This window comes from Thunnus albacares, chromosome 7, assembly GCF_914725855.1.
Source record: "Thunnus albacares chromosome 7, fThuAlb1.1, whole genome shotgun sequence".
In the NCBI taxonomy this organism is placed as follows: domain Eukaryota; kingdom Metazoa; phylum Chordata; class Actinopteri; order Scombriformes; family Scombridae; genus Thunnus; species Thunnus albacares.
The window spans coordinates 17,764,440-17,784,608 of record NC_058112.1 but is presented as its reverse complement, the minus strand read 5'-3'; the positions used below and the strand labels follow the sequence as shown (position 1 = coordinate 17,784,608).

General features: G+C 39.7%; 1 long non-coding RNA gene across 1 annotated transcript in view; it reads left to right on the top strand.

Moving 5' to 3' along the window:
- Nucleotides 1-20,169, top strand: part of LOC122985975 — a 61,035-nt gene that overhangs the window by 6,707 nt on the left and 34,159 nt on the right. The window contains exon 2 of the long non-coding RNA XR_006404212.1: nt 13,829-13,933. This is a non-coding gene — a long non-coding RNA (uncharacterized LOC122985975). The remainder of the gene's footprint in view (nt 1-13,828; nt 13,934-20,169) is intronic.

The following is a 20,169-nucleotide window of genomic DNA, read 5'->3' as shown; positions in this document are numbered from 1 at the left end:
GAAATTGCTGCTAGTTTTCTGTAACATGATTAATTGCAAAATCGCAAGTTTACAGCACTTAACAGAGTCATTGAAGTCTTGCTTCCCTATCCAGTGAGTTGGATTTCGTCAGATCATCAACTTCCCCTTTGTTGGGTCAAAAGTTCACTGTTGTCGTCAATCATCATTTCTGCCGTTGATCATAAATTTATCATAAACCTGGCTTATGGACACAGTTTGTTTTTATTCTCAGACAAAGCTTCGCATATTGATCGATATCATTTCAGGTTTGATCATCTATCTGTATGTTTCAGGCAAATTCTGAACTCTAGAAATACACATCAATGAGAATTGGCAGTTGAATAAATTCTCAACGACTGACCACATGTTGGGAGTGGATGACATTACGAAAGACATGCGGGAAACTATCCAGCAGTTGCAGGATCTCTGAGTCAGACATGGATTAGTAAACATCATATGCTCTTACTGACCTTCCAGTTGCCATTTGGACTCCTGCAGCATAACAATTAGCCCGTCACAGTCTGTTGTTTAAGAGCTGTCATACTACAGTGTGTACAGATACCTCAGAGAGACTGGAAAGGGCTGTTTGAGATAAACACACATCCTCATGTCAGGTGACCTTGTTCTGAAAGAGATATGTTAACTTATTTCACTCTATTTTGAAAATATGACCATTTTTCACATGGATTCATACATTTTTATTCATAAATACAACCTGAAAAAACAACAGAACTTATTTAGCTTGAAAGGGATATTTACAACGGTTAAGAAATCTGTTGAGTTGCAAATATCTCGATTCTTTTTATTGATACCGCTTCCTAGTAATGCTGCCAAGTTAATGGCCTTCCTGTAACAGGCCGTAGCTTATGCGCTGTATGTAGTACTGTACTTATGTGTAATTTATAGAAACGGTTCTGCTCTGTTGACTTGAAAAGTATTGGTAACAAGTGTAACAAAAACTAATGTCTATCTGCTCCTTTAAATGAGGCTGACCTCTGATTGTGTTCTCCACACACCAAAAGACGTGACCACAGTATGAAATAATATCCATTCATGTAGGAATCGTGCACATATCATATATGCATATTTCTTTTTTGTGTTGCTGAAATCATATGTTGAACTGAAACACATCTTGTAGACGCCGAGTGCATTAAAGATGACTGAGCAGCAATATTCAGTGTTACAAATGAACCTTTGTTATTGCTTACTTCTTCAAAAGGCAATTACATGTGAAAAATGTTACACTGTTAACCAGTGCGAGTGCCTTGGTATTCAGTTAAAGTACAAATAGACTAGATGTATGTTTCATGTACATGATTGACATTTAAAAGGAGCATCCAGCAGCACCGTCTTTAGTAATAAGGTGTGAGCGTGAATTCAAAAAATTCTATTAAGAGGTGATGTGTGGGGCTCAGACACTGTGTGGAATTACTGCCACAGTCAGTAACAATATGAATGCAGGAAGCTTGCAAATTGGCCCGATCGTGCACACAGAGGGAATGGGCCTGAATGTGTAAACCCTCATTACAGAATCTCCTTTCTCATTTAAGCAGAGAAGGTGAGCTTTTTTTTCCCTCGCTCTTGAAAAGCCAGACTGCAATCCGGTGAGAATTATGCACACTGTTTAATTCCAGACATGGACCGAACTAGACAGAGTGTGTACAGACTGCAAGACAGAACTGATCTCAGTGAAAGACACGACACATCAAGCCAAATTTTAGGGAGGATCATTAGTGAATGAATAACTGTTTTAGACCATGAATGATCATCACAATTTTGCACCTGACAGGGTTTTTAAAAAACATGCTGGTGAGCAGCCATGACTGCATTAGCATGCAAGATGCCATAAATGCATGCAAGAAAATGGAGGCTTATCTCAATAAAACAGCTGCCTTTTTTAATTTCCTGCCTCTGAAATTCTGCGCAAAAAAAGTGAATGACTATCTAAATAGTCAGTTTATGAATATGAAATTAAATAAGGTTTTATTCCACGCTGTGTGACAATCCTTTCTGTCAATTTAATTTAAAGTAATTCACCACTAATCAGTTCCAGAAATAATAAACAATTTTGGCATTATGCCTATATTTTTTCCTTCATTGCCATAAAAACAATTATTAGATTTTTTTATTTTGCATTTTACACAAACAATGGAAATAGATGTGACAATGCTAACTCTCAGTTAGTAAAAATTCAAATCGTAAAATTGTGTGGATTACATTAATTCATCAGAATAATGTTTAAGATAACAAAAATCTGTATCTTCTTCTTTATTGGGAAAAGATGAGGTCCTTCACTTTCACAGCTGTCATGGCAGCACTGTTCAGTGTGCTTGAAATATTGTATTTCTGTGCTGCAGATCGACAACACAAAGCAACTTTCTGTGTTTGAATGGTTTCCTATCAGAGCTAGTATTTTCTCTCCATCTAAACTCTGGTTATCATCCTTGACCAGTGTAAAGGCAAAGTGATAACACAGACAAAAACACAGAGAAAATGTATACAACATCACAACAAACTGATTCTCAGTCCAGCTATTGTGAGTAAATGCTACCAGTGTCTGAATGCTGGAAAATAAGCAGCCAGTCTGAATTCTTTTCCAAGCTCTTTTATGTCTTGGCTTCTTCTGCTTGGTTGTTGAACTTTACTAGTGTCCTGTAGAGTTGTCCTGTATGCACAGCTGCAGGGGCTTCGTCCTGCCCTTCCTTTTGTCCCATCTTGTCACAATAGCTGCAGTGAAAAGCTCAAGTTTTTGCAGGTGCGAGCAAATTATCGGCAGCCCCAAAATCACTTTGCAGCTCTCATGTTTTGGCAATAGTGAGAGATAGAAATTAGGATGATTCCTTGCGATGCACAGGAAAATCAGATGCATCTGCATTATTATATTATTATTCAATTATTATTATTAAGAGAGAGAGAGAGAGAGAGCTAGAAGCAGCTGCATTTTGCTTGTTAAAAATACAGCAGGACTGAAATCTAATAAGACACCATCTAAAATTATTTTCTAACCAGTCCACCGACCAGTAAATCTTCAGCATTATGGCTCACAAGTTTTTCAAGGATCACCTTTAGCCGCAGCTGCTTCTAGCCTTCTGTCTTTACTACTTTGACCACACACATTGACTTTAAAGTTCCCCAGCCAAGCTAGCCGCTTCTACGAATCCCTCAAGTTGCTCCATTTCACATTTTCCTACACTTAATTCCTTTCAAATTATTATTTGTTGCAAATATGGCCATTTGTGGATATAAAACTTTAGAGCCATTCATGCCAATATCTGTGCAGTAAAGTAGATTTAATTTGTAATATGAATTGGCAGTCTTTTCTCAGTTTGAGCCATTATCATGGGTCAGGTGCTCGATAAAATTTTAGGACAATCCATCCAAGAACACAATTGTATCCTTTGCCAGTGAAGGGAAGATGAATTTGCAATTCTAGGGCCTAGACAAGGATAATTTCCATGCTGAAATATTTATAGTCTCTGTAAAACTGTTGAAGGGTGGAATTCAGTGGTGGCTGAAAGAATAGATTAATTTGAAAGATGGATGCTATCTCTTCAACGGGCCAAAGAAGACCAATTCCCATTCGATGCTCCCAAACATTTGGAAATGCTTCTTGTATTGTTGTTGTAGACAGCTGGGCCATGGCGCTGTACGTGATCCATGTTCATACCATATGCAGCCTTGTAGTCTACTTCATCTTTGTAAAGTGTGCTGTGGTTCATTAATGAGCTGCGGAAATGTCAACGCTTTGGGTTCAGATTAATTGAAGAGCCCATGGACGTCTAATTACAGGAAAAAGACTTACAGATATCCCCCAGCCCTCTGAGACAGTAGACCTTTCCCTCGGGCTAAATGATGCTGTTATTGATCATTATATGTAAAATGATACTGTAATTTCTCTGTCTAGGCTATAGAAGCAGGTTAATTGGATCAGACCTTAAAAAAAAAAAAGAAAGAAAACATTGGTGCTGAACAAGCTATAAAGACGCCTTAGCTCGAGGATTGTGCTTAATATGCAATGAGGTTAATTAACAGTGAGTTGAACGGGTGTGGAGCTCCAACAGTCTGGCCCTGTCCTCGCAGCTTGAGAGGCGATGTCATCTGGTGTTTGGTCAGGTGTTTGTTGAGCAGTGGAATGATGATGGAGGCTGTTGATGTTTTACTGACACCTCGCACAGCGTGGCTCTCCTGAAAAGTTGTGAAACAGGAGGAGACTCGAACCCCCCCTCTGAAAAAAATCCCAATGCCAGAGCCAAAATAACATCAGTGAGTCATAGTTGCCTTCAGGCCACGTTGACTTTATCTCCTCTGTCTCAACATGCAGGCAGGTCCGCTCACCAGTAACTTTAATTAAAGCTAGAGTGGGAGTCACCGCATATTTAACCTCATCGTAATTTGTCTGTATGACTGTACAGTTTAAAAATTTGATAAGAAATGCTGTCTCCTTTTCAAATCAAACTTCAGTTGTGGTCCACGGTCAGTTCGCCCGAATTGTATGAGGAGTTATGTGCTAATATTTCAGTTTTTGCGACCGTTTTCAGATGACGGTGTAATAAAGCTGAATTTATTAGCAGTTGATTTATGACCTCTACTCTTCAAGGTGCAGTTACTGTAAGTTGCACTTTGTAAGGGAAAAGATTGAAAGTGAATGGTGAAAAGAAAAAGGTTTTCATGACTAATGACTAGGAAAAGTCTGATTCAGCCTTTATGCCTCTACTTGCCCATGTATTGTCTACATTTCCTCTCATTTGTGCCAATCAAAGCAAACCGAGGAAGAAAAAGACCTTCGGCTGTTGAAAATGCAATGATATGACAAATGACATATTGGATAAAATAGGTTCCCTTTTATGTATAGCTATCACATGTCCCGACAGACACTTGGTAAAACTGTCAGGACATGTAAATCAACTAAACCTTTGGCTGCAAAAAGAAAGAAAGCAGAAGAATATCAGTGAAAAGTACTTCAATAATCAATGCAGTCAGTTGTTCATAGTGGTGTAATATAGTACATCCATCAACAGGTATGTATTGAAAATAAGCGCCTATGCTAGGCTTAAACAGCATGCACTGTTCTTTACCTGTGCAACCAGTGAAATACTGCTCTGCCAAATTAGCTTTGAGGGTAGAAAAGAGTCCAAGAAGGCATGTAGGTACAGTAACTGAGAATATCCATGACAGGAAACTGTGATATCACAAGCTTTGCACCGTTGGTTAAAGGCACACTACTTGAATAACGCAGCACAACCACATTAAATGGTGCTTAGGAAAAAAACATTTCCAATTAAATGGTTGTTTTTTACATATCACAGTCCCGATCAAGGAAATAAAATTTCCCCTGAAGCCACAGTCGGCAGGTCTTTGTGATCAGAGAGCCCAAAGCTTTGCTACTGCCTCTTCTCAGTCGGCTGGAAGCACCCAGGCACACACTTAGCACACCGCTATTATGTCAAGCAGTCTGATAGTAGCTGGAGCTGCCACTTAAGCTTTACTGAAGGTGTGAGGAGCCATTAGCAGGGCTGCACATTCAAAGGCAAGCAAGTTGTTTTTTGTGCACAAGATGAACAGGAATGTGGGAACAAGCTTCCCTTTTAATTTCTGAATGTAATCAAATATCACAGCCCTCTGATATCATTACATTAATACTGTCTGCGTAGAGCAGGAGACAGCGTCTTTGTGCTTTCAAGGGTAGTGAAGGTTTCCATTTGGCACAAACTGGATGAACTAGCAGCATCGAGGTGAGACCTAAAGTTCTGAATGTGGTGACAGAGATTAGACTACATTCCTGCGAAGGAGGAAAATGCATGGCCTTCCCTTTCCTCAGAATATCAAACCACACCTGGATGAGCTCAAGGTCCAGTCCAAGCATAACTGGTTTCCAAAGCCTTAGGGCCCTTTTCACTCTGTCAATAACACTGTGGCAAAAAATGCTGGCTTCCTCTTTTGTTTTAATGAGACTAGTACATTAGCACAATGCCTTGAGCAAAAAACACTGGATAGTGCGACTAAAAAGTTGGTTCTGGCTCAACTTTTTTGTGACTAGAAAAGTGTCATTGTGCAACACACTGCACTAGCCAATCAAAGCTAAAATACCAGGTAGAATACCTTGTAGTTACTTATAGTGTTTAGATGGAAGAGAAAATGATTTCTGCTTGTTTAGCTTCACTAAGTTCTTCAATTTGGCCTCAGAAGTGTATGAACCGCTGTGCAGCGTCTTGGCATTTGATGAACCTTTAATCTTGACTTGTTCAGATTCACATTTCATCTTCTACTTCTACCCTGCAGCAACACACGCCAACACCAATGCAGCACCTTGCGCTGTTTTGCTGTAGCACTGCTGTCAGTCTGAAAGTCAGCACTAAACCTCAGTCGTCTCCTGGCTGAAATTTGTTGCATTGCTTTCGATTGCATTGCAACTGACGAACAGGAAACTGCAGTTTTCTGCCTCATCTGCACTGGAGAAACGGGGAACAAGTCTTTTCATAAAGTAAAATGACTCCTTTGTCTCAGGATAGAGGATGCATAATGTTTTGGGTGACTTTTCCAGATGGCTGACACATGTTCATTTGCTTTCCAGCTGCTATCAGTCTCTTTTTCACAGTAAGGTGATCTGCACTCATGATCCCAGTTGTATCTTTGCAGCAAATTCCAGGGTATCAGCAGTCAAACGTCTCACAGCTAACACCTGACTTTACCCCGTTTGGAAAACGCTACCACACCCAACACACAGGAGAATAAAGAGTACAGATAGATGGATGTAGATGAATCAAAGAGAAACGAGATAAGACAAAATGCCAGATTTAAACCTTTATTTGATTTTTATAACAGTACCTTTAAATATGTGTAGCCAACGTTTGGATGTGCGCATGCATATTTGTGACACATTGGCATGACTATCAGTATGTGAGAATGAAATAAAATAAAACCAGAACTCTCAGTCAGTGCAGCCTACGCAGAGGAAATCTGAAATTACACTGCCATTTTAGATAAGAAGCTCAATATCTGTTAGATCCCAGAGCCAAGAATTCTGCCAAGGAAAACCTGGAGAATCTGCCCATAATTGTCTTCTGATACATTTTATCAGTATTGATTGTATCGACTGTTTTTCCAAGTAGATTTAAAGCAGTCGTGTGAGAGAAGCTGTTCAAAATGGCGTCTCTTTCTCTCTCTCTCTCTCTCTCCCTCATGCATTTCTAAAAATCTTCCCCCTATGACCAACACGCTTCCAATAAAATGATGTAAACCTAAAGGGCTCACCTATTATTCTAAAAACCCTGCTTGGTATTTTATTTCCTCCTGCTCCATATCTGAGTCTTTCTTTTGCATGTGACACATATAGTACCTTTCCCACCATATTTTTCCATTCATTTACCGAGTCCTTCTTTGTCAGCAGGCTGACAAAGAACTGAAGCCCTGGTTTCTTAGAGGCAACTGTCAGCTGGTATAGTTTTAACACAATGGAGGGTGAAAAAAGGAAAATCTTAAGGCTTCCAATTGGATCCACACTGGCAGGCGGCTCACATAAACCCAGACAAGGAAGACATAGACAGATACAGAAAGCATGAAGAGTGTATGAAAAGGCAGCTGGAGGATCCAGAGATGAGCACAGACAGGCCTCACTCCGATCTACAGTGCCGCTGACATCCATGCAGCCGGAGTCTTGCTTTTATCAACACAATTGAAGGCAAAGCAAATAAGTTGGAGAGAAAGGTTTATTTGGCGTAGACATTAAAAATCATCCATTATATTGACAGCCGTGCATGCAGTGACAACATCAGTCTTTCTTCTTGCTTAATCAGTGCTTTCATTCCATCTTCTAACTCTTTTTTTAACTTCTTTTGCTCAAGCTTCTCTTGCAAGATTGATATATGATAGAATAATTTGTCTTCCATAAATCTATGAGAACAACTGCAAACTGTGTATTTAGTGAGCACATTTAAAAAATATATCTAAGAAAGCAAATCTGAGACTGAGACTCAAATGCAACTCAGTTCCAAAGGTTAAAAAAAGGATGATTGAATCCTTGATAAAAGAGATTAAGTCGAACAATTTAACTCATTTCTACTGTATGTTTATAACTACCTCAACATGTAACCTGCTCCAGAGGCCGTTAATCCTCTCCTGCTGCTTTCAGTCCGGCGCTCTGAGCCTCTGGGTTGTTACATAAGTGAGCAGCACTGATTGGACTTGATAGCTCGTGCTGTTCTTTGGTCGAGAAACAGTCAGAAACAACTGGACATCCTTTGTGCTGTGCTGTGAGCTCAGTGATAAAACCCTTTACTCGTCAGGCTAGTTAAATTATTTTCCCTCAGTCTACTTTGTTTGCTAATAACACTCTGGATTATTGGTTTAACCGTTTTCCCTCCTGGCGACTCGCTAATTCCACGTAAAGATTTCACTTTTCAGACTCTGACATCATCGGCCGCCACTGACACTTTCACTTCGGCACGTGGGACAATACTGTGTCATATTCTCAGGAATTTACCAGCCATTTCATATGTGAGGGGTCTACGTGAGAAAACGGAAGCAGCAATTTCGAATGTGTCTCTCTGTGGCTGCAGCGTATCTGCTCCCTTAATCCTCGACACAAAGCCTGGATGAGCAGCACCTTTGTGTGTGTCAGAATGGCAGGCTTAGGAGACAGGCCCCGGCATGCACGGCTTCTCGCACAGCAGAAACACTGTGGAAACTTAGCTGACACTGAGAACATCTACAGTAATGTGGAGGAATAATGCTGGTAGGGATGAGAACAGATCCGTACACATGCGTGCGCTCCCACCAGACATATACATGCTGTCGGCTTTAAGATTGTAAATGTTTTTGGGTTTTTTGGTACGTGCTTATCAGTTTTCTGTAAATAAAATGACTACAGCGTTATCTTGCAGGTGTCTGCTGATTTGTGATCCCAAATGCCAATTAAATTAATCAGAGTCACTGAACTGAAAAGTCACTGAAGGGGATTATCTTTATTCATGTATGAAATAGTGGGTGAAGATTACATCAAATTTATAAAAAAAAAAAAAAGGTGAATCTGGTCTGGTGCTGCTGTCAGGTTATAGAAAGACAGATGTTCTGAGAAGCTGTGTTTGTTTGCTGGATACATGTTTGTTGGCTAATGCTTCTATGTCAGTGTGAAAGGGTTTACATACAATACAATCCAAAATGTTGAGTGTTGATGGTTCTATGCTCACAGACACCTATATATAAAAAAGTCTTTCATTTGAGAACATGTTCTTTGCATGTCTCCGCGCTCGCATGTGTGTCATGTCTTGTATTATTGCACCTGGGGGTGTCTGCGCCTACTTCCTGAAAGCTATGAGGTATTTAGAGCAACTCCCATAGAGACATACAAAAACATACAGAGGACGTCAGGTTGTAGCAAAAAAAAAAATGTGTCAGCACTCCACCACTGATCTACAGGCTCTGTTTTTATGCTGAATTTTTAAAGACAAAAATCTGATTTATTTCATTTACAAACATCAAAGCGAGTCTAATTTATACATCTAGAAGCTCTGTTCTGAAATAAGATTCAGTTTAATCACTTTCAATATACATCTCACATTACTTCACATCATATTCAGAAATAGATCACAAGAAAAACAGTATTCAGATCTTAAGGGAGACTTTGATCTGAAGGAAAAACTCTCAAAACTTTTCCAGCAAAGTTCAAATCAGTCCACAGGTCAAAAAAATACCTTCCATTCATGAATTTTCTATTCCAGGTTCTTTTTTTTTTACTATCCTGACCTTGGGATACGCTGATGTGGAGCGTAACACATTTTCAACGCTGCCATTTTCATTAACGCTGTCATGTTTCTCTGGAGCTCCCAAAGGCAAACTCATTTTGGCAGCCTCGTGTTGGATCAGGCCAACCACCTGTCATCTTATTTCTGCACATGGCCTCCTCTGTCAAACACTCGCTTGCATTCCTCCCTGTGCCCCACACAGCACCTGTGATTGGCTTGCCTATTGCCATCACAGCTGGCAAGCTCACCCTCAGTGTTAATTAAAGTGATAGACCTCCCAAAAAGCTGTTTATTTCAACAGCTTGGTGCTTTTTCGTCAGACCTATTACAGCCAAAATGTAAATGTGTGAGGAACCCAAATGTTATGGAGTATTATACATTTAGATGAACATTTAGATGTATTTGGGGCTCCAGTTAATGACTTTGCATTGCAGTCCACAGAAGTGTATTGGAGGTCTGTATGAAGTGTAAACCATCATTTGTGGATTGTTGAAAGACTTTATTCATTTCACACACTTTCCTTTTGGAGCTTAAACAACATTACTCCAACATGTTGAAGCTCCAAGTCATACAGACACAAATCATCCACAGCAGACAGAATGAAACACAAATGTGCGAAGTCTCTGCACAATTGGATTTGTGTCAATTTCGTCTCCGGGGACTTTTGTTCCCAGAAAGCTGTGATATTCAGCACAATGAGACAACATTGATCCAATCCATCCAGACACAAGAAGTGTATTTAGATGTAAACACAGGCACTTTTTTTTTTTTTTTGCAGATCATCGTCTAAATCACTGGCTACTCGACATAATCTCAAGGCAGCAACATAAAGGTTTGCAAATATGTTTTTAAATGAAAGCATCTGAATCTATTTTGCAAACAGTAAAAATAGCTGCATGACTCATTTTCAGCATCAGCAACATTAATATGTAAAGTCTGGGGGTGATTATGCAACAGGCTTACTAAAAGCTTCACTGCCATCACTGAAAAAGCCTCAATGGTGTCATTAGAAAGTCTGTAAATTTGGGTGCAGAACACAAATAAGTGAAAGACATCCGGAGGGAAAAAAAAACAAAGAATCTGGCAACAACTTTGCCAAGTTTGCATTCTAAGCCGGCCTCCTCTTGTGCCATCTGTCTGTACATTTTTCCACATTATAGATGTTTTTTTTTTTACAACAGTGTTATTGGATTCACCTCATTATGCTGCAGTGACAATGCCTCTGCAAATACCCTGCTTTGATCCATTTCTTAGTGCTAATTCCTCACTGCAAATACAGTCGGGATGTCAGTAGAAAATAACTCTTTTCTTTTTGTTTTTTTAAAAAGAGAAATATGGACTCTAGGTATAAACGAGTGCAACTCATATGCAGAGAGGATGCATGTAAAGTTGCAGGACAGATTTATATAATAAAATATGTTCTCTACCACATGCATGAAACAAACTCATCATAAATGATTACGTTTTAAAATTAGAGCAACAAATTAACCCAATAACCCCTGAATGCAATGCATTATTCATGTTCTTGACAGCTGAACTGAAGTTTAAAGGGAGTTCAACATGTTTTTTCCTTTTCTCCGGTTCTTTTTCTGTGATTCGACTCTGACAGCGACCGACTTTGATGTTTTTAGAAAGTGTAAATGGGAGCAGAGTTGAATGAAGCGGCTGGGTATCACTGTGTGACTGACTTTTCTTTTCATTTCTGAACACTAGTAGCTAAGCAGAGCCTCAGCTATGGAAAAAACATCTGATCTGTGCCCTCAAACATCGGCAGACCCCTAACATGTTTACCAGATAGGGCTGTTACAATTATCATCCTGATATGACAAAACAGAAACAAGACTCTAAATGAGGAAAATCTTTTTTTCGCACAATGACGCTCAGTGAAATTAACCAGTAATGAAGCTTTATTTTCCTTGAATGGCAGCAGTGTTTTGTTCGGCTGACAGAGGACGAAGCCTGTTGCTGAAGGAGTTCCTGAAAAAACGTCCGGTTTTTGAAATGCCCCCATTCAGGCCAAAGGAAAGGATTTTTCCCAAGCCCAGTGTTCTCACACTGGTGCTTGCATCTCAAATAAACCTCCTATGGATTCCTAACTTCAGAGAATGGCAGTGGGGGGAGGGGAGCCCAGGGAGATGGAACAGGGAGGGAGGGGGGAGTGTGTGTGCCAAAAAAAGAGTGTTTAATAGAGATGCTGATTTCTTATTCACTGGCCCTCTGCAAGAACAGAAACCCAGTGGAATGCACATTGAAAGCTACAATTCTCATTCAGAGGCCATAATGCATCCATCGTATATGAGCTGAAAAAGAGTTTCCCTGGTGGGAAAATAGTGACCCCCGAACCCAATGAAAAGATAGCTTCTGTGTGTGGGGGGAGGGGGGGGGGGGGGGGGGGGGTGCTCTTGCTGCAGAGGTGCATTGTGGAGTGAGCGCTGCTGCTTCTCACCTGCACAGAAAGTGAGCGAAAGCCCTCTCAGGTGTTTACACCAAGCCCTCCTCTGCCTTCTCAGTGGAGCGAAGGAATAACAACATAAGTCCTGCCTGAAAGTGCGGAAATGCGCTGTTGCTAGATCTTAATCAAGCCATTCACAAGAGGGGTGGATGACATAGCATTCTGTGTTCCCATTTAGTTTGCAGATACTTTCCCTTTCATCCTTCCTTTTTTTTTCTTTATGGTCTGCGGTAGATTACGATGAAAACATTATGAAGCATGAAGATTGTCACGACAAAGAGCTGTCACACCTGATAAGCATCATAAAAACATCAACCAAACCCAAGAAGTCAGATGGAGTATAGAGGCTGAGCAAACACAATGAGCAGATAAGACTTTTTAAATGTGTTGAGCATTTCTAACAACCTTTTCTACAACATCTGAGGTAACTGACAGCCTGGTGACTTAAAAACTAAATAGGGTGTAACCTAAAAATAAAATTTTAGCCATTGAATTAATTGTGAGTTAGACTTTTTATACTTTGGATTACTGGAGGCAGACTCATACTGTAAAATTTAGATAGCACCGACCAATAAATATGCATAAATAAGAGACAGTTGCAGTTAATCTATATCCTGGCAGAGCTCCTTGGATGTGCATTTTCTTATATTCCTTGTCTTCAAGCCAGCATTATGCATGACTCGTGCCACATTTGGAGGAATTATAGATGATCCACTGTTCCAGCTGACAAGACTGTTAAACAGATGTTGAACTGGAGACAGATATCCTCAGCGGAGTGAAGCCAAGAATACCAACTGGATTTACAAACTGCACTGATGGACACATGACATTTGGGTTTCGTGCATGCATGCGTGTCTGTGTGTGTGTGTGTGACAAGGAGAGAAAATACAGAGTACATGTTTTACATATGAACAAAGCACCTTAACAACAAGGCCGTGAATCCAGCAGACTCATCCCTCAGTCTATTTGGAAGGTACAGGCAGTGACGGCTCATTGGCAGTTACACAGTGAATTAGTTTCCTGGGTGATATTAGTATGTTGTGCATGCCGGTCACATTAGAGATGCTCTTTATAATATAAAACTGAAGAACCTCAGTTCAATGGGTCCATAGTCTGGGGAATGCTTTGTAGACAGCCAAAGGTCAGGGCTTTTCTTCCGTCCCCCTCTTCTCAGAATGTGTGCTTTTCTTGCTGAGGCCATATGGTACATTTGCACTTAGAAGACCTCCACATTGTTAAGGCATTAAATGCTTTTAATATACACATACATGTATTTTCAGAATGCAGTTCTACATTAATTTGCATATCTTCAGATATTTATCAATATGATGTAGAGGAAAATTCAATACAGACAGCTTAAGTAATGTTTCTCATAAACAAGTGCATGTATTACCATTTCAAGTGTATTATAAAATACTGCAAGACAAGCGTGACAGTCAGCTGATAACATTACCATTGTCATAACCAAAACTGCTGTCCGTCATATGTGGATATTATTGATTCTCTACCAGCATAAACATCAGGCTGCATAAATGACCAAAGATTTGTGTCTCAAACATGAGTGATGTAAGGATATTGAGTATTTAACGACTGAGTTAGCTCATTGTGTGCACTAAAATGACGCATTTCTTAACAGGTTGTTGCTGTTGAGGCTTCATGGAAACGTCCAAGAGATGAAGTCAGACCTGATCCCACAAATGACACGAGTAAGCCCGTTTCCATATGAGCGTGCCCGGCATAGGTAAGTATTTCAAGAATTTCACTTGCAAATGAACTCATTAATATAGCCAAATGATTCCACCACCTGGACTTTGTGTTGAGATATTTTTACTGTTACACTGATGTAGCTAAAGTCCTCACAATGTCCTTTCATGCACATGTGTTATTTTTACAAGATACAGCATGGTGAGTGAAACAGTTTGGTGTTTAACAGTGGAACAATATTTATTTGGTCTGGTAAACTGTTTTAAGCTCAGAGACGTGCACAGTCCTTAGGCAACACTTACTTCACACCATCTTACCGAATGACAAAGACAAGACCTCTGACATTTGTATGGTTTTATTCCATATTTGAGAACAGTGGTAAATTTTAAAAATGTCACCAAAAAGATTAAGAAAGAAATCAAAAGTACTATAATTTACAATTACTTATCACTGTACACATGCACAGTGAGATTACTACTCTGTGCCAGCCAGCAAACTTATCATTAACCTCATATTTTTTGCTGCTGCAGTTGAACAATCACAGAAAATGAATTTTGCACTGCAGGAGGGTCAGTTTTATGGTTCCAACAAGTAACCTAATGTCTTTGCCTGTAGTGTAACGCAGTCCAGACCAGAAACCAAAGTCTTTAAGCCAATAGGTAAATCAGGTTTCGAAATGGTTTCAAATTTTAAAATGCAAACACATGTGTCAAACGTTCATGTGTAGCTAAAGCTGCACAAACTCCAGTTGCAATATTTTATACTGAAGCAATAAAAAAAAAGTGTGATTTCGTCATAGTGAGTTGACTGTGTGGGTGGTCCTGCGCTATAAACACTTGTTGCAGGAGACCACAAGTGTTTTTGGTATTTTTTTTGGTCGGTCCAGCTTCTTCTGGTCACTGTTAGCAGCTGATTTACATCTGACTTCAGTCATTGACGTTTTATTTTTAGTAATTTTTATTTCTGTTATTATTATATTTTATTTTTTTGTTTAATATCTACATTGATTTATTATACCTGCATTAGTAGACATTGGTATGTTCTTTGTGCCACATGATGTGAAAATGTGTAGACTTATATTTGGTTTAAAAAAAAAAAAAGGTTTTGTCCTCCTCCCATTCAATTACTGGCAGCTTAGACAAAGATGATGTTGCAGCTGAACCTGGCAGGATTTAACTGTAATAATTCTTGTTGCAAAACTAAATACACTACATGATGATATAAACATTTCAAGTCATAACCACATGAGCAGAGCAGAAAACTCTGTCTGGTGCAATTTCTGTGTTTCTGTGCAAACAAATGAAGGTGAGAGAGCCAGACATTGTTCAGAGGCAGATTTAGAGGCAACTTATTAAAAATAGAAGGAGAAAAAAAATAATGGTGTTGCCAATTAGACAAGAGCAGCTGAAGTTTTCATGTGACAGCGGAATAAACACTAAAACAGACCTGGATATCAACACACTGGATGCTTGTTCAGATAGAAAAGCCTGTGTTATTTGTGGACGACTAGCTAATCAATCCAGAGACAACCGTAGAGAATTAAAGTATTTAGAGTCCCAGAGTGACGTGCCAGAGAGCTGCTAATGATTTCAGTGCACATGGCAGTGCTTGGCAACTGGCTCCCCAAAACACAGAGCAGAAAATAAGCCCTAGGGGCGGTCTCAGACCTCTAATTGGGCTCTCACCAGTGACAACCTTGGCTAATACCCAGCACTGGTCAGATACAAATGGAGAGGAGAGAGAAAGTTTATTATTCTTAGAGACTGGAGAGAATGAAAGGTGGCCTCCTTTTGGAGGTACCTCAACGGGATTCGTGCCAAACTGGAGAGATACATCCGTTCCCAGCAGAGACGCATGGCTGACATTCAAACTGACAACAGCGTTCATTGTTGAGACATTCCAGTGCTTCTGGCGTTATTGATTTCTCAGGCACACTGCTTTATTGTCTAATAAACTTAGATCAAGACGATAAGGGAATCAAAATGTCCTTGGAAAAGTTGAGAAATCAAGAATAAATAAAAACAGTGATTGCAGATGTGTCTTCTTGCATTTTTAGGGATTTTTCTTTTTGTTTTCCACATGATGAATAAAAACATTTGATATAAAGTCAAGTCACGATTTTTTTAGCAGCTACAATAGAGTTCAAGAGTAGAAAATCTGGTAATATTTTAAATTATAGTCCATAAAGATGTGCAAACATCCTCTAATTACACATTAATCAAAAAAGTAATTAACATGGTTCTATGGCTGCATTGTTTAATCAAACATGTTGTTTGGTGTAACTAATTCACAACAATTCTACAAGTATTCAATTACTGGTAGGTATACTCAATATATATACATGATACCAGATCTGTGAAATAAGGTGGCTCTGTCTACAAGTAATTTAAAAAAACAATGCATAGCTGGACCTGGATATATGTAGTGAGGTGAGCATGATTTTCACAAAATAAACATGATTGACGGTATTTATTTCAGTCAGTAATTTACTATACTTTATTTATTATTTATTTACTTATTTTGAGTTAGGTCTTTGTCACAACCACAATACAGTAGTTGAAAGCCAAAAACTAAAAACTGAAGTAAAGTTAGATATAAAGAAGTTAAATCAAATATGTAAAACTACACTGATGATTTATTTGTTATAAATGAGAGTTAGAGTAAAAAGAGGAAGCCACTCTAGTCGTTGAGAAACTATCTGACAAAAAATTCATATACTGTTTACATGAATAGGAAAAGTTCATGCCTGTATCCTGGTGGTTGTTGAAAGTAACCCTGAAAGCTGAAAGAAACAAAAAGTTTAACATCACAGGTTGATGAAGAGTATCCAAGGTTTTATTTTCCCTTTAATGTGATGTTTGCTCTGTGGTGTTTGTGTATGTAGGTGGTCAACCCTCACAGATGCTGCTGAATGCATTCAGTTTGTTGAGGTAAAACACCAGTGAGAGAGCACAACAGATGGTCTGACACGATACCTGTCAGCAGGCATGAAGGAGAGCAGGGAGTCCTGCTGTGCTGCAACTGAGTGCGCACAGACCTCCCAGATTTGTTTGGAGTGGTCAAGTCATTAGTGAGTGTGTTTGTGCTGTTTTTGCAAAGTGACACAGTATCCCAGGTGGGACACTGACAGGTGATCTAAGGCAGTGGTTCCCAACATTTTTTCCTAAAGTATTAATCTTGAAGATTTTCTTTTAAATAAATGTCTGTTAACGTCTGTTAATCTTTCGCCAAATGGAAAACACAATGGTGATTGAGCCTATGGTGCACTGATGAAAACCCTTTCATTTGCAGTATTATGACTATTACGAATTGGGTGTTGGTGGCGACATTCGCGGGAAAATCGCAAGTGGTGCACATTTAGTGATGCGTTTTCCATCACCTAGCAGTGGTTGGTCCGCCAGAGAGGGTAGGCGGAGCTAACGTAACAGACTCGCTCTTATGTGAGAAGCGGCATTCTCCCTGATACTCAGCTGTTGTTCTATTAGCTCTTTGGTTGTTTTAACTGTGTACTTGTGTTCATGTCTTCACCTTGCACTTATACTTGTTTATATCTTAAAAATACATCTAAACTTTAACAATAACAACTACATTTAGCTGAGATATACTGTATACATATATATATATATATTTATGTATATATGTTAAGTTTTTTACACCCCTTAGTGTAAGACCCCGTAGTGGGGGTTGGGACCAACCACTATGATCAAAGAGAATAAAGTTAATTTGCTTCACACAATTTGTTTTCACTTTATGATTGCTTGCTATGATTGCGAATGTACTGACTTCACATAAAGCAGGTCTGTATTCGTATTTTTCTTCTGTCTAGTTAGAGGAGGGCAGGGCTGTGTTGGGAAAAAGATGACGTCAGGTATTTCTATGCAATCAGAATAAGGATCTAAATCATACTCTGATGACAATTATTGAGTTGTTTGTTTATGTTGGTAGTGAGATGCCACTGCCAACTGAATGATATCTAACCACACCTACACAGTACTATAGTAGCAGATTAGAGATTACAAGTGATAAACTATTATTGATTAATAACTAAGAATTCTTAGTTTTCTTTCTCACTTCAACTTTTATTTCTTATTTAGTCACAAATGTTTCATATTATAGAGAACATCTGGGCAAGTTCCATTGGCTGTAAAAGGCCATGGGATATGCTTGAAAGTGCCACAGAAAGCTACGTAAGTGAAAGCTGAGTTTAGAATAATTTACAGCAGATTTGTGTTCCCGAGGTTAAGATTGAATCTCCAAGCTCAAAGATTTATTTTAAAGATGCGTGAGTCTAATAACTGAAGCTGAGCTGCCAAAGACAACTGCTAATCTTTCCACTCAGATGGACTTTAACGGTGCAGACTATACACACATAAAATATGATATATCTTATAATATTATATCATGTATTTAAGAAAATGTGTGGGAGGCTTCAGGGACAATGATGAGTGCTTGACAGAAGAAATCACATGATTTAAACAGCAAATTCTGAAATTTAGTTCAACATTTCTTATCTGAAGTGGAAACAGCACCCATGGTTTTAACATCCTCAGTGCAGTGAACTAGATTTTGTATCTTTTCCTGGTTTAAAATAACAACAGCGCCCAGACATAAATAGCGATCAGTAATGTGATAAAGGACACACAGCTGCAATACATCACACAGCACCTGTTGCTTTCTGTGCAAAAGGTATCGACAAAACAATGCCGCCTTTTCTATCCTGAACTCCTCTCTAAGCAGGAAAATGAGTTACACACTTTCCTGGAACTCATAATACTAACATGTCATGTTAGGTGGTGGCTTAACTGGCTGGGTGAGATTACACAGAGGTGTGAAAAATAATGCAAATGTCTAATCAAAGCAGACATCGACAGGTTCATATAACGTTCGGTTCACTGAGCTCCGACTGTTACATACCAGACATTACTGTAAAGAGACGTGGATCGTCTTGACACTTTTATTCTTTTACCAGTTTCAGTTGATGTCATGAGTCTCATGAGTTGATGGATGAAACAAAGGCAGGTGAGGTGGTGGCGGTCCAGAGGCGCAGGCCTCAGGTGTGAACAGGTGTGTGGGTTCACTGCCATGCTGGAATGGTAGCAGATCCAGGTGCACAGCTGCAGGGTGTGGCTCTCACTCTTATACACCCAGCCTCCCGGCCTGTGTTGAAATACTGAGTCCCTGGGAAGGAGGGAGAGGCACGCTGGGTGGGGTTTGTGCTTGAATTTAATCTGGCATTGCCATAACTTTGAACAAGGAACTCTGAGGAGGAAAGGAGTGTATGTTTGGAGCTGCAGGTTAGAGGGCATTGGGGAGGGGGGTAGTGAGAAAAGAACGGGAAAGCACAGGTCTTTGAATTTTTCTCTCAAGTTTGGGTGCTCTGTGTGTGTTTCTATGTGTAAGTGTGAGTGATCTATGTATATTTAAGAAACAGTAGCCCATAAGCAAACAGAATGACAAAGAATGACGTTTGGGAGGTTGCATGTCTGGGAGCTAAATGCGTGGTAGTCTGGTCTCCTGGGAAACTATTGTTCTTATCAATCCGTGATTAAACAACTTTGGTAATTTGCAATCCTGCCGTAACACATCCTGGTGAATTTCTGTTGAAAGAACATGTCTGTATTGAACTCCTCTAAGCCCTGGACGGCATCAATCTCAGCCTCAGGACAGATTAGGTTGGAGACAAGCTCTCTGTCTGCAGGGTACATGATCTCTAAGTCTTCTCAATCAAAGGTCAGAGCAGCCGAGTGAGGAGGAGCATCGGGGCCTTGCGTGGCTGGCAATTTTGAAAGGAGAAATGGGTCAGTGACTACTGTGGATGGACTCGCTTGTGCCACAAATGCAAGCCCACACATGCTGTCAGGGGACAGACATATACGTATGTGGACAATGATGCAGTGATGGAAGCCATCACAGATTGTGTGTATGGATTTGGAGCTTGCCATTCTGCAGCTTTAATCCCCGATTCTCGTGCAATGTGGTCCCACCAGTCCCATTGACTGCTAGACAGCGTGCCAGACGAGAAGCCTGACCTTTTGTGTCCTTGGAACAGTTGATGCTGTGTAATGTATTCTGCAGTTGATTCCTTTTTTCATTCTATGAATTTTAACAACTTTTTTCTTCCCTCTCTGCAGCAGCACCGAGTCTTTCACTCTGTGTCTCTGCACTGCTGGATATTATTCCTCCTATTACCTTTCAGAACTCCAATCACCACATGTCCTGTGGAGAAACAAAGCTGCGAGACACAGCCTAAGATGAAAACGGCGCAGGGAATGT